General features: G+C 42.7%; 1 protein-coding gene across 1 annotated transcript in view; it reads right to left on the bottom strand.

Annotated features, from left to right (window-relative positions):
* Positions 1–9,998, bottom strand: part of LOC139327717 (double-stranded RNA-specific editase 1-like) — a 46,799-nt gene extending 36,801 nt beyond the window's left edge. The window contains exon 1 of the mRNA XM_070957646.1: positions 9,788–9,998. The gene's annotated coding sequence lies outside the window, so the exon portion shown is untranslated. The remainder of the gene's footprint in view (positions 1–9,787) is intronic.
* Between the last annotated feature and the right edge of the window lie 3,728 nt (positions 9,999–13,726).

Here is a 13,726-nt window from a genome sequence, read left to right as displayed (position 1 = left end):
CTTTTGATTTAATCACAAAACCGTGTGTATCAGAGAGATTATCGGTTTGTTCGCTAATGAGGCTCAGATCCCCCTGAGAACAAGCACCTGCTCCACTGCTGTCGAACAACAAACTTCCTGACTTCAAGACTTCTCTGAAACTGAACCCACAACCTGCCGATTAAATACATCGAGTGTCCGGTGTTGTGTCTCTGATTATTACACCAAACTCAAATTTTCTCATATTGTAAACTGAAGCAGCTCTCTCATTCAGCCGCTGTCTCTTCAGAGAGGATCTTTTTGACCTTCTTCAATCAGTCAGAGGTTGCACTCACGAAGGTGGTAAATGACCCAACTAGCTGCCCTTGATCTCATTTACTCCCTTTGTTCTGACAAGACTTGGGGAAGTCAGTTGAGGAAGTCAAACATGTGTAAATCCACAACTGGTTCAGATAACTGTTTAAGGCCGAGTCCACGTCTACATGGGGAGATGACTGGAGTGCATTCGACCACACATGTAGGAGAACAAGCCTCAGCTTTGCTCCTTGCTGAATTAATACTCTGAATATCAACGTTCACAAACACGCTTGTGTGCAACACAGCTACAGATGCCCTTCGCTCGCTCGCTCTCTCCGCTCCTTTCCACAGAGTGGATGTGATCTCTGGCCCTGTCGCCTGTCTGCTCTGTGTGGCCGCCGGTCGCGTCATCTGCCAGCAGAGGAGGAAGAGGAGGAGGAGGAGGGAGGACGAAGGCTCGGCTGGCTGGCTGGCTTGTCTCCTCGAGGTGTTGCAGTGCAGACACTGGCAGTCACAAGCTGGAGGTGTGAGACACAGCGGTGGGCGAAGTTGAAGTTTAAGGACACGCTGTGTGGACAGCTGCTAAACTTTGGCTTTCTCACCAACTCTGTGATTACTTTGCATAGATTTAACAAGATGTTTGTATCAAACATAACCAAAACACTTTCAAATCAGAGGGTGTAGTTTTCTATAAAACATGGCCATTTATCCCACATTTGTGTGTTATACTCCATTCAAAGTGGCATTACATTGAGTGATAATGTCTACATAGTTGGCAAATGCGGGTTTGGCGTGGGCATTCTTTCATGACAGTCAATATCTGTCATCTAATACATAATATCTGGACTGAAACCTCATGAAAAAGTTGACAGATTTGCACTTTAGCTGCCTGAGCTAATGTTAACTTAGTCTGTGAAGCCACATTAACACTGCCTTTATTAGGGACATATTGCACTAAAATTTTCATTTCCACAATGAAACAAAATAAGGTATTATTTCAAGTATTTATAAAAGCATAAATTTCACTCGTGTAATACTCCACCTGTCAGTGACGGAGCACAACGCTGATGATTCAGCGTGTCTGTGATACAGGGACTAAAAGAATGGACTCAGGCATATCCTCTCTGCTCCACTGTACAGCAGTGAGAAAGTCACCTTGTCTCCATGCAGTAGCAGCACCCAGGGGTCCAGTCCCGCCCTCCCTGTCACAGCGTGGCCCCTGCCGGCCCCCATCTGACGCACTGACACAGAACTGCACGCACCGCCCTTGTTCCCCCGTCCCTTCCCAAAATAAAGCTTGACGACATGCGAGCAACAGAGCATCAGCTGTTGTGATGTGATTCTGGCTGACATTGTTCCACAGAGATAGAGCAGATAATTAGATTTTAGATTCCTTGTCGTGAGTCCAAATCTAATTTATGATCACTCTTTAAAGCTGGGGTTGCGCTGATATGGTCAGCTCAGCTGTTTTTGGCCTCGGCCTCGAGTACAAAACGGAACACGAGCCTTGAGAAGAATCAGACGATTCATTTTTAATCCCAGCGCTCCCTGTCTGATAAAACACAGAAAAATGCATGTGGAATCTGGAAAAAGGAGAGAGGAAAGTTCCACAACAACCAATCAGCAAGCCTGAGATTATTTGGGTAAATCCTCAAATTCTCCCTCCCAGGTGGATGAACCACACGAGCAGTGAGTCATCAGAACTTTCAGAGCGTCGCCACAATAAACCTCGCAATCGCACTCGTTAGCTGTCTTGTCAGAAATGATTACACCAAAAAACTGGATTCACTCTGCAGTGGTTGCGTAAGCAGCTTGTGCCAGTGTCCTCAGTTAACCTCATCCTCACTGCTGGATCTCACTCCAGCGCTCGCAATCCGCAGCCCCTTAAAATCCGCCTCCGGGCTAAGATTTCTGTCACAGTGGGTTTAAGAAGTGGAGCGCGCAGGGAATCAAAGGTGAATCAGGGATCCGCCGTTTGACATCCGATGAGCTCACGTGGACGGACGACGATGCGGAAGGATTCATCTCTAAATACAAACCAGCTCCTGGAGGTCATATCCCACCAGGCTCTCAATGCCGGAGCATGCTGTGATCTTTGTGACAGCATCTGGAGGAATGAAGTGATCAATCTTCGGTGAAGGAGAGACACCACAGGTCCTTTCTCCCTGCTGCTGTGAATTATGTGAACTCACTCACTTTGTTTTACGACTACACATTATATATTTTTACTGATGCTTCAAACTAACACCTTTGCTGCTGTATCACTGCATCATCTTATCTTATTTTTGGACATTTCAGCCTCTGCTGCTTTTATTTTGATAATTCTTTTTTTATTGTCTCCTGCGAGTCCCCCGCCTTCATGGACTTGTAGCACTAAACTGCTTCCTTTCAACGGTCACTGATGAAAGATGTCACCTTTATTTTTTTTTGTTCATCTTCAAATGCAGAATAATGGACTTATGATGAAAAACTGCTTTATGAATCCAAGATAAAAGAAGCTTGTTCAAAAGGCTGCCTTTAGCCCATTACAAACAAACATCAAAACAATCACTTTGACCTTTGAAGAATGAAAGTGTCCATTAAAACCTAACGAACATTCAGACTGCCACTTCTTTGTGCCACACTGAGCGCCTGGGAGTCTATTTTAGACAAAAAATTTAAAGGAAATGATTAGATTTAAGACAGATTTGTTTTTGTTTTTTGATCCACTGGGTGCAGCACCACCCTGTTGTCACAGTGACCAGGACTGCAGAAGCAGTGAAGGTGATAAAAGGCTTTGTACCTGCTGTTGGGGTGAGTCACATAAATAACATATAAACCAGCACACGGTGTCATCTACGCCTTTCACAGATGACACCGTGTGCTGAACTGATCCAGACTTAAGAAGTCCAGACGAGTGCTGATGCCAAGATGACTCAATATGAATGATGAAGACACTGTACAACACATGTACAACATGCACTGAAGTCGTATCAGGCAACATCACACGATCTGCAGCTTTTAAAGGTTCACATCAGCGCCCGCTCAGGCCACCACAAACCACTGCAACCATCCATCTAGTCCTGGTGGCTCAGGCTGTTCCTGCGTGTGCACTAATACATGTGTATATTAGCACTGGGTGATGAATTAAAATATATTTTCAATGACAATTTTGGCTTCCAGCGATGATGAAAACAAGATAATCAAGATAAAACAATTCTTATGCCTCGTTCTGTTGCAATGATACTCTTGTTTTGGCTTCTGTGATAAATCCTGCGCACCCTTTTCTTTTGCACTGTTGTGCTTTCATCCTCCCCTAAAAGCTCAAACATGGATTTTGATGCACATCTATCCATGCTATCATAGTATAGATGCTTGGAGTGGCCAAAAAGAAGGAGTTTTATATACTAAATAAAAACAACATTATAATAAAATCCCATATTTAATAAGTCTGTATATCTATAATTAATAGTAGAATTTTTAATACTGTTACTGCATTTTTGTATTTCTTTTTTTCAGTTGAATTATATCTAAAGTATCAGGAAATCCACTATTAAAAAGGATTTTCTGAAGCTCAACAAGTACATGATGTTTCAATAAGTAATCATGTTACATAATCAGGATCTCAATATTGGCAAAGATATTGATTTATATTGATTCATTGACACAGTGTCTTATAATAATCTCATAAAACAATAAGAGTGCAGAATTCAACAGGACTGCAGAGAGGAAGTGAGCCAGAGATCCTGGTTCGGACCGGACAGATTTCTATGCTCTTAATGGCCACAAGGTGGAGACAGACTGACTATGGAACGATTATTGAACCCGTAAAGTAATCAACTAAATTAACAAAGCCATCAATGCAGTTGATTTGTTGTCTGACACCACGAGCTGATCCAACTATACAATACATACAGAGTCACAGTCAGGACGATCACTCAGCACAGGACACACAGCGAGCTCTGAAAGCATCGCCACACTTGGGCACACAATGGTCGAGTCGCTGGTATCGATCAACAACGGCCAGAAGATAAATTATGATCGTGCATTCATTTTCTGCACTGAGGGAATAACAGGAGCACTTCTACTGGTTTTAAAAATCCTTTTCCACGGTCGGTGTTTTGCTTTCAGACCTCCCGATCACAACTGAGAAGGTGTTAATACTGTAAAAGTGATTAATGACGTGCAGCTGAAGGTAGTGCTTGGCTGCCTTTTTGTAATTATTGGAGCTGAGCGGTAATGAAATCATCAACACTTCCAAAAGCTACACAGATCATAAACTGTTGATGCAGCACAGTGCTGCTCTTACATGCTCAGTTTACATCTGCTTGACATAAACAACTCACACACACAGAAGTGCCTTTACTGTAGGTGTTCCATCGAACACACACATTCCTTTAGAGCAAAAGCACACGCGTGTGTTAAAATATATGAGCTGAAACGCCGTGTGTGCAGCTCATCTCAGCCTTTCTGCGGGTGAACGTGCACCTGAACGCATCAAAGAGCAGGTGAGGCGGAAAAAAAAATGGGAACGATAAATGATTCAGCAGCGAGGCATCGAAGCACTGACTCCCATTAATGAGGGCCAGTGTTGCCTCTGCTTCATCAAAGTGGCGACCTATGAAATATTAAAGTGAACTTGACAGCAGCACAACAGAGCTACAGAGGGCTGGGCCTGACCTCCCACAGAACAAAAAAACAAAACAGGGATACGGGAAAAGCAGAAGTAATAGCACTGACTCGAGGAATGATTCGGGGAATTCGTCAGCGTCTCAGAAACTGAGGCGGCAAAGCTCAGGAGGGCAGACTGTCGAGGCAAAGAAAGGCCTGAAGATGGAGAAAAGTGCACGACATGATCGGAACGCCCCTATGTCAGAATAAAACATGTTAAAACCACGTTAAGAGAGAGACAAGACAAACAAATCTCTGACGCGTCCTGATCAAACTGACAGGATTTTAAATGTGAAACACAGAAAAAGAAAATCCAAGGTCACAGAGAGAGCGAAGGCATTATAAAGCAATAAAAGATGTTGTTTCAAATGTCTCAGGCCTCCCTGATTGCAGGATGTTGAACTGATTTTTGTGCTACCAGAACATATTTGTGGTCACAGTGCTTCCTTTCTTTCTTTCAACTTCAAATCCCGGCCTCCAGAAGAACTCGTGGTTGTTTTGGAATTTCTTCAGTGTTCTTCTCATGTCAGACACGTTAGATCTGTAAGATTTCCGAGACTGAAATGCAACTTCCCGCGAGGTTAGGGCCCAGTTATACCACATGCTCTGGCAACATGTGGTGAGCGGTGACTGTGAGTGAGAAAGAAAATCTAAGCAATTTGTGTTCCCTCACAGTCTAACTTTAAAAATCCCCCAAACCAGACTCCAAAACCTGCTCCGAACCAACCCAGCCGACAGTGGTTTCGCGTCTCCTCACCTGCTGCTGATGCATCAAATCACATTGGTTGAACATTATTTCCACAGCACGCAGCGTGTTCCCACCTCTGATGGTGTGATTTTAAGTCTGTTTTTAGCAGCCATCTGCCACGCCGTCAGTGGATTTCACGGCGACATCAGCATTCTGCTCCTCTCTCTCATCTCGGTTCTCCCTCTGACTTACAAAGCAGATCTAATATTAACACTGGCTCATTCTGCTTTACGGTGAGGAAAATAATGAGGTCTGGACGGATGGAGGCAGGTTATAATGAATGATAAACAAACACAAACATTATTCCTCATTCTTCTCATCACACCGGAAGCATTAAACACTAGCCGTGCTGTGAGGACAGTCACCTTGCCACGCTGCGATCATGACACCTCTTCAGGATCGCAGACGGATCTGGTCGGCGTGCAGCTTCTTGTCCTCCGTCAAGGCTCTCGCTCCTCTCTGAGATAAGGACACTTCCTCTTTGTCCAGCCGCAGCCTCGGGACGAGGCTGTCATTAAGATAAAAGAGGAGCGCTTCTACATCCCCGAGCACCTCAACACTCTGCTCCCACTCTGTGTCAAGTTCAAAGGTGCATTGCTGCAGTAGGAAGAGGCAGTTGTTCGGTTCAGAATAGAGGGAGCTGGACCCAGGACAGGAAAGAAGAGCAGAGACTTCACCATGTACCACAATCAATGTTCCGCCGACAGGAAGGCCAAATCACAAAACACACAATGTGACGCACTCTGGTCCGAGGCCGGCACCCGGCTGCTGTGCTATGATCGAGACCCATATGCTGCCAATCAGTGTGAGGGTGAGAGGTTCAGAGGGTGGGTTCAGTGTGTTGTACCCTCGAGAGCTACTGTGACTTAACGCTTTGAAAAACACTTTAGAGAGAGAGAGGATGAGCCAAAAGTCAAGGCCGACAAGCTGGATCTGACCGCTGACTGCTGGACAGCTCTCACAAACGAAAGCTTCATCTCACCTGTCACCTGTCACTCCATCAACGCCGACCGGGAGCAGGGTTTCCATAATGTGGCAATTACCATTTTCACCAGGCTGAAGTCCGACTCTGGTCACAATGTCTGCTGAGAATAATTCCAGAGTTAGATGTGAACATATCTATGTGTTTTTCCCTGCTGCCTCTCTGATGCCTGCACCCTCTCTCTCTTGCTCCCGATTTGGTGGATTAAGGGTTTACGCCGAACAAACCAAAAAGGATCTCACTCTTTCACAAAAAGGTCTATCTCCACAGGGATCCCTTTCATAATATCAGTGTTGTCAGACTCAGAATCAGAATCAAAAGCTACACTGCAGCAAATGTTTAAAACAGCATTACAGCATTGCAACAAATTCAGTCATTAATGATCATTAAAATAGTTTTTTTTTTAAATGATTGGATGTAAACACACTTGATAAAAGAACTCTTCTTCACTGGAGTGTGTGTTGAAGTTGACTGTTATTCCCATCTTTGGCCGTGTTTTGGAGAACGTTAGCTTATTTTACGTCTCTACTTCAAGCAGGAACGCCACAATCAAAGCACATTTAAGGGAAAGTCTCACAGCGTGATACCAAAGGATTTAAGTGATCAGCACAAATTGATTTGATGGCCACAGTTAACGTCAAGCCTGACATCAGCACACAAGCTGAGGTCTGCATTTGTCAGCACGCCTGTGCGTCCTCGTGAACCCGAATGCACGGCCGACTGCGGAAAACGACTGACTAAGTCATGTAATACGGGGGGGTTAAGCTGAAGGCACATTAATTGTATAAAAGAGGATTCAGCAGTCTACAAAATGCTCCGACCACCCAGTCTGGCCTGCTAATCCCCGAGAGTGGAGCCTTGCAGCAGCCCACTGCTCGGCGCAGGATTTAGTCCAAGATACTGCAGAGTGACTATCACTAAGTAGGTCTAATATGTGAGAGGGGATGGGCAGAAAAAAATGAAATCACTTTATACTCAATTTATACCTTCAGCACATTCACTAGGTGGATATTTTGGATACTTAGCATTTTTTTCCCAGGTGCTGAACATCGTCTGGTTCCCTCTCTCCACCTTGATGGTATGGAATAATCCAGTGTAATTCACAGGCCTGCTTTCACATTTTTTATGCAATATCACACATGCTAATTATGGTATGGTTCAGGCAGATGAATTTAGGGTTAGCAAACATTTAGGTGTATCACAGAACACACACTCTCTCTGCATTGCCACACAAACGTACAGCTTCCTGCGCTGACACTTCGCGCTGACAGTGAAGGTAAATCATGAGGTGTGGAATCGTCCATTCACCTACCATGCAAACATCAGCGGCAGCATCAGGTTCAAACCACACAAATCCACACGCTGCGTTTCCAACAATTCTCAGTTCCAGTTATAACCTGGACTTCTGCTCAAGTGATGCTCAGTAAACGCAACAGAACCGGTCCAGCTTGACTAAAAGGTGCCCACGGACTCAGTCACAGCGAACCAACTTTGAATCCACATGCACGGAAGTGAGCACGCATTCTGTCATCCGCCTTTTTAGTTCTATTTTTGCACATGTAGGCTAAGTGGAAGACAAGAGCAAAAAAAAAAAAGCCCACGGCAAGTTGAGCCAAGTCATGCAGAGGCCAGAAGTAATCGCAGCACAAATGAATTTGCCAAATAGGCATTCTGTTGCAGCCAAAGGCAGATTTCCTCACGGGGGGAACGGCACAGGGCGATCTGTCTTCATACAAGAACAGTCCTTTAATATGTTATGCATAATGTATGAATGTTTCCAAGAAAACGTATGTTTAACACACCCGCTCTTCAAGAAAAGGGTCCTGAATGTACAAGTTCAGCAACTATTTCTGACTGAAGAACAGGGACTGTGCTTTAATTACACTGTTTAGCAATAATTTCTGCAGATAACAAAGCTTTTTTTTGCATGAGTGAAACATGTATAAGCATATCAGCGAAAAATAGATGTGGTCTTTCTTATTTCCATCAGTACCAGGAAGCAGAGACTCAAACCTGTGAGAACAAACAATATGAGAGGCAACAACTGGCGGCCTCAGGGATGCAGGTCCAAAGCATGCACTCTCAGTGGTCTCAGTCCAGCTCGGGACCACTGTTGCATCATCACCATCAGCATCATCACGCATAAATGTAGCCTATAACCTCTAGTGCATTCTGTCAAAAAAGGCTTTATTCAATGCCTCATTATATCAGGGCTCTACTCCTCATAGACCAATCAGCATTCGCTTCTATGAAGAGGAAAACTTTTCGAAACGTCTGTTTCGGCTGCACAAACCTCTTTCTTTAATTGTGACATTTTACTATAAGGCTTTATAGGCTTTGTCTAAATATTCAGCAAATGTCCTTCATTTCACGTCCAGGTGTGTTTGCTGATAAGGGAGGCGAGATGTCATAGAGTTTAGTGTGATCCAGGACAGGAGAGGCTGCATCTGATCGCACCGCTTGGATTTTGACATTTGGTTTTATGGCAGATTTTCACGATGTCCTGTTGCGTGATACAGAAATGGTGTCAACATACTGCTCATTCTAATAATAAGCCTATAATAGAATTTGCGATTCTTCAAATATTGCGATATATTTTGAGAGTCGTGCTCGCTGCGCTTTGCCTTACATAGAGAAAGTCACGCCAAACTTAATCGAATAGGCAACTAATTCAAGAAAAACGTGATTATGGGAAAAATGGATAGTTGTCATAAATGATCTTAAAAGCCTAGCTTATTCATTCAGAATGACCCTTCAATTCGGCGTACACATAAGACACATAGCAGCAGTAGGTCCAGTAATACAACTGCTTTAACTATTTTATCCCCAGGTTTCTTGCGCCAAAATTCAAGCGACTGTGCCGCGATGAGGAGCGTCAGCCTGCTAATTAAGTATCAATTCGACGTGACAGCTGTTTTTCAGTTTGTCAACACGCCGTGTTAATCAGTGTGTTTTGCTTGTTGAAAAAACACTGTGTCGTGTTTCACGACCCGTGTGCTTAGACCGTCAAGCAGAGAAAGGTTAAATTGACAAATTTTGGAATGGACTTCTGACCGCAGACTGAAGACAGCCGCTCAAATGTGTGAACTCAAGCAAAAATATATAAAAGCGACCCATTGCTGGGTACTTACGGTGAGCTTCTCTGCAAAGGTGTTTTCAGTCAGCGGGTGTGAGAAATCTCTGCTAAAGTCAACCGACCCTGACGCAGGTGGTGCTGCAGCGTCCGAACTCCACAGCGCTCTGGAGAACACACTAATGGTGGAGTGTAGCTCTGCGGGGTGAGGGAGCGAGAAAGAGAAAAAAAGAGATACTGGGCAATATCAGCCAGGCAAGGTCTTTCCTGGCTGCTCCAAAAGCTGCCTTTTCTTATTGGACAGGAGGAAAGAGGTGGGCGCGGAAAGATGAGGCTACATTGGCGCATTACGCACCGGCGGACACACTGATTGGACACACCGCATGTATGGAACTGTTGACAGAAAAACTGTTTCATACGGCGTGTTTAGCAATGCTCAGTGTTTTATCATCAGAGGAAAATACAGCAACACTTCACATGAGTAACTCAGAGGCACATTTCTTGCTGTGAATTCAAGCCGCATCTCTTCTTCTTAAACCCTTTGTGTGCTGCTCATGCTGAAGAGCTTCTGTTATGAAAACATTATTTAATAAGAGTAAACCTTATGATTATAAAATATTCATAATCCCATTCAAGGCAAATAAATGCAGATGACAGAAGTTTTATTTCTAAGACTGAAGGGATTCACACGACAGATAAATTATTTATTTTATCCTCGAGTAAAAGCTTTAATTTAAGACTTGTCTAATTACATTCCAACCAAAATGTTTTATTTAATATCTCTATAATTACATTCTGAGCAGTGAGAATGAACCATTGAGCTGTGAAGGGATGTTATTAGGCATAGTTCTAATTTCATTTTACACTTGAAATATATTTTAATAATCTCTTGGGGAGTCCAAAACTAAGATAATATTAGTCAAATTCACTTGTAGATCTGAAATTTGAATTAAACTAGTGAACACTGAAAGTGATGATGTCATACTGTATCTATGGTGGATTTCTGTACTGGATTTTTTTACAATCTCAGTATGTTTTGCAGTTATTTTGCACATCCTGGTTATGTCACAGCCTCCGCTTTTCCTCATCCATTCTCTGTTTAACCTTGTTTTCTCTCTCTGTTTACTACGAGGCAGTAATGGCTCAGTTTCTCCCCAGGGTTCTCTGACATTTCATCTAGTTTAACCTTATCACAGAAGCTCAGATCTGTGAATAAACCTTTTGTTTTTACTCTGAATTATCCGGGAAGCAGCACGGCAACAGCAATTGAATGAAATTGCTTGTCGAATTACAAACAGAGATGCAGTGAGAGTTGTAATTTGCGATGCGTTACTCTGAGCGTGTTGCTCTGTGAAATCTGTGGACCAAAACATCTCTCTCAACATCTGGATTTACTAAAACTTATTAACATTCCTGCCTCTTCTGGAACCATACATTTGGACTTTGAGGAAACTCATTACAATTTAATAGTTCAGATGTTCCACATAAACATCATTTAGAAACACTGAGGGCTTCGGCTGTGGTGCAGGAGGCTGGATAACCAGAAATATGAGCTGCACATGCCTCATGGCCTCCGATGACACGCGCTGTAACCTCTTCTGTTTAGCTTCTTGTTTTGGGGTTTTGTCCAGGACAGCTGTGAGTTTTATTTGTATGAATATGAATGGAAAAATACACAAAGATATAAAGCCTGTTTTCTTTTTTTTCCACACATCATAAACCTTTATGAGCTTTAAGTACATCATAGAAGTTTTACAGGAAAATGGAATAAACTCTTTAGCTTCAAAATGTAATTAAATATTGTCAGCAGAGGTTATTATGTCAGGACGTCATGTTTTATCCATGTTTTTACTTTCCTCTAAATCACATCAAGCTTAAAGGAACAGCCTGACACTAACCACAACCAGTCGACCCTCAAAATGCTTTTTTCTGTTTGTTTTGTTGTTATTTTTGTCCTTTTCCCAGGATTCTGTTTCTCAGGCATATTCATTTGTTCTTTCTTTGAATACTGGACATACCTTGTGTAAAAAAAACATGAATAAGTTAAAGATTTAAATAATAAAAAAAAAAAAGCGAAATGAAGCCAAGATAAGGCTCAGTATCCAGCCTGCACAGTTATGGATCCCACCTAAGCTGTGGCTGTACTGTACTGTGATTGGTTGACTGTTGGCATGTGATTTACAGGGATGGTGACGTTCAGGTACACAAAAGATGGTTATGTTTAGGTTACAGATGGTTGCCAAATCTCCACACATACATAGAAATGTGTCAAGTCATTGTTTGAAATTAATATCTTGGACCAAAAGACATTATGAGGACAATTTAAAGTCGACCCATTAAACAAGTGTTCTGCAGCAGCAAACAGCTTTATTTCATGCTCCTAGTTCGTTAAGGAAACTTTTAGATTTTTATCTAAATGCGTCGGTGTTGCAGTGCAACCAAATCCCACACAGGTTATTTTCGGCACATCAGAGACTCTGAACACAACGTGGGCTCCTGAAGGATAGTGTGATGCTTATGGCCTTACAACAGCAACTGGAAAGCATCCAATTGGAGGAGTTTAGGAAAATTGCTTTTAACGGGGGAAGAAATAAATAAACCGACTGCAGGTAATGGGAAGATGGCGTCATGCAGCATGAGGAAAAAAATACACAAACAAAATGGGAAATCAATCGAATGAGCAGAAGACATTTTCAAGCAGTTGATATGGTTCATAATCAGTACATCAATATTCAATTCATTGAGCAGCTGCTGAGATTTCTGCAGCTGACCCTCATCCTCCTGGGAAACTGCTGTCAAGACACATTTTATTCTCAGGCCAAAAGCTATCAAATACATTCCAAAGACATGTTGCCGTGTTTTATATGCTGCCATGTTTTGTCTTTTTATTGAATGTCAGGGACAGACTGAATGTAAATGTTTCCATCTGTTGTTTTCATCTGCAGTCGCTATAGGTAGGCACTGCTGCACAAGGCATGCTTTAACTTTTACGCATTTCTACATCTATTACAACCTACCCTGGGTTGTGGCATGAGAGAGGCTGATAAATAATGAAATGTCTCTTCAATGTACTCATAAATGTAGATTTATTTGGGAAAGTCCATTTAAAATATCCTTCCTTTTTTCCATTTAGATTCACAGTAATACCAGTTAATGCATCACAACTGGACGGTGCTGGTTGGCTCTTCTCGCAAAAGAATGACTGAAATCTGTTCAATCAGGTCGCAGTGTTTAGCAGGTGGGGCTCATCCAAAGTGTATGCCTTTAATTTTCTATTTTATAGCAGCATGTGTGGCCTCCAGTAACATCTTCTACAGTGTCCTACAGTCATCTGTCTGTGCTGATCTGTTGTGGCAAGAAACTCTGGACGAGCCTGCATGAAAAAATAAAGTGACGTTAAAATAAATAAAGCAACTCTGTGCCTCCGGTTTAATCATTTGGATCATTTTAACCAGAAACAATTTGAAAATATTCAAATCTCGGCTACTGGGAATAATCCGGCCACAATTAAACGCTAAAAAGAAAAATTTCCTCCTACGGTGTGAAATATTCTCATCGTGGAATCTAAAAACTCTGAGACCTTTAATGCCTTTTTCTGTCAGACGTCCTCTTTACTGGGACATGTGCTCGGGTTAATTCTAGCGCACAGTGACTCATTTACTGTACGCCGTGTTTTACAGGACGCAGCCAGGCGAGAGAGGAAGCCCTGCAGCAAAGTTTCGTCTATTAATCACCAGCACCACTCAAGAGGCATGGGATGATTTCTTACCAGCAGAATGTCATTAAAACACTAACTACTATTCAAATTCCTGCTTCTATCATTCATCAAACAGGTGTTGATCTGGAAAGTACAAGGTGGACATGGTGTTAGAAATTCTCAGATTGATGTGTAAAACAGCCCATCAGTGTTTCTTTTTTTTCCCTGGGTTTGCCAGCATCTCACAGGAGATATGAATGAGTCATGTATGAAAAATATGTGACTGAGCTCGAGGGGAGC

The sequence above is a fragment of the Chaetodon trifascialis genome, chromosome 24 (assembly GCF_039877785.1).
Source record: "Chaetodon trifascialis isolate fChaTrf1 chromosome 24, fChaTrf1.hap1, whole genome shotgun sequence".
NCBI classification, from domain to species: Eukaryota; Metazoa; Chordata; class Actinopteri; order Chaetodontiformes; family Chaetodontidae; genus Chaetodon; species Chaetodon trifascialis.
This window is presented reverse-complemented; position numbering and strand designations above follow the sequence as displayed.